The sequence below is a fragment of the Herpailurus yagouaroundi genome, unplaced genomic scaffold (assembly GCF_014898765.1).
Source record: "Herpailurus yagouaroundi ecotype Mexico unplaced genomic scaffold, PumYag 569, whole genome shotgun sequence".
NCBI classification, from domain to species: domain Eukaryota; kingdom Metazoa; phylum Chordata; class Mammalia; order Carnivora; family Felidae; genus Herpailurus; species Herpailurus yagouaroundi.
Window position 1 is genome coordinate 7,266,632 of NW_024412786.1, and position 1,669 is coordinate 7,268,300.

Consider the following 1,669-nt stretch of genomic DNA (forward strand, 5'->3'; position numbering starts at 1 on the left):
CCCCCGCTCGGGTTCCCCGGCCGACCCCGCCCTGACCGGCTGCGCGCGCGCCTGCCGCCCGCAGATTTCTTCGCCAAGCGCAAGAGACCCGCGCCCGAGGCCAAGGCGTCGAACGAGGTCCCCGCGGGATGCGCCGCCCCTGGCGCCGCTCCGGCCGTGGGCTCGGCGGAGCAGACCCCGCGCAAGCGGCTGCGATGAGGTGGGCGCGGCAGGGGCGCGCGGGGCGGGGAGGGCTGGCCCCGCGGGGTCGTGGCGGTCGCCCTGTGTGCTGTCGCTCACCGAGCCTCTCTCCCCCGCAGCCTCGCGCCCAAAGAGCCCCGAGGGAGCCCGCTGGGCAGCGGACAGGACAGGAGCGCTGGGCCTCGGCTGGGACCGTCCATGTAGCAGCAACCGGCCGGCAGCTGCCACCGAGCAGCGTTCGGTTTTATGTTTAAAATTTAAAAAAAAAAAAAACAACTGTGCAATGTATTAATAACGTCTTTTATATCTAAATGTATTCTGCACGAGGAGTACACTGGTCCCAAGGTGTAAAGCTTTAAGAGTCATTTATATAAAGTGTTTAATCTCTGCTGAAACTCAGTGCAAAAAAAAAAAAAAAATGAAAAAAGAAAAAAAAAAGGAAAAAAGAAAAAACATGTATATTTGTACAAAAAGTTTTTAAAGTTATACTAACTTATATTTTCTATTTATGCCGAGGCGCGGGCCGCTTTGCCGCGCGATAGCTCGGTTACTGGCTCCGCCAAAGGCACGTCACCCGCATCTGGTTATCGACAAATGTAAATTTATTTTTATAGCGGACTCTGGGGGGGGAGGGGTCGCTCACAAGCTGTAGCTGCCGAACAAGCCCAGCTAGTTAGCATTTCTCTTCGCGCTTTCTCTGTCTCTTTTATTATTATGGCTATTTTAAACTGGAAGACAAATCTGTTAACATGGTTCCTGAGCCGTCTGCAGCACTGCCCCGGCCCCTCGTCCGCCGGGTTCCAAATAAAGAGGCCGAAAAACGCGCAGGTCAGCTCCGTGTGTCCTTGTACCCTGCCTCCCAGCTTTCTTCTCTGGCGCCCCCACAAGTTAGGGAGATAGGACACTGGACAGAGGGGGCGGCCAGGCTACGCTGTAGGCCATCCACTCCAAAGGGAGAGGGACTTTTCCCTGGCAGGACTGGCTAAAGACCACCTGCTCTAGGCCCCTAACTTAGGGATGAGCGGCCCCGCCCTCGCTCTGCTACACACCCCCCCCCCCACCGCCCCCCGCCGCCCCTCGAGGCGCGCGGGGCTGTGCGCCGAGACTCTCTCGGGCTCCGTGCGTCCCTTGCTCCAAGGAAACCACCCACACCCCAGCCGCGCTGGGCTGAGCCCCCATGGGGCTCAGGTGGGGGCACTCGCAGGGGCTGGGCCGTGGCCCATCCCCCCTCCTGACTACTGCGGCGCGGGCACTCGGGGTGGAGCCCCGACGGCTCCCGGGTCCCCAGCTTGGTGGGGCCGGGGTCCCCCACGGGTCGGGCCAGGGGAGCCCTGACATGTTTTGCTGGCCGGTACGCGCCAGCAGTGGGGGAGGGGCGGCCTGAAGGCCTGCGGGGGGGGGGGGGGGGGGGCGGGGGGGGGGGGGCGCGGGGGGCCGGGGGGGGGTGGGGAGGGGTGCGGAGGGGTGGGGAGGGGTGGGCTGCGACCGT

General features: G+C 62.4%; 1 long non-coding RNA gene across 1 annotated transcript; it reads left to right on the forward strand.

The window, feature by feature from the left end:
- The first annotated feature begins 6 nt into the window (after positions 1–6).
- On the forward strand, positions 7–1,012 carry LOC121023801 (uncharacterized). Its single transcript, XR_005787502.1, has 2 exons — positions 7–199; positions 300–1,012. It is a non-coding gene; the product is annotated as an uncharacterized LOC121023801 (long non-coding RNA).
- Positions 1,013–1,669: the final 657 nt, after the last annotated feature.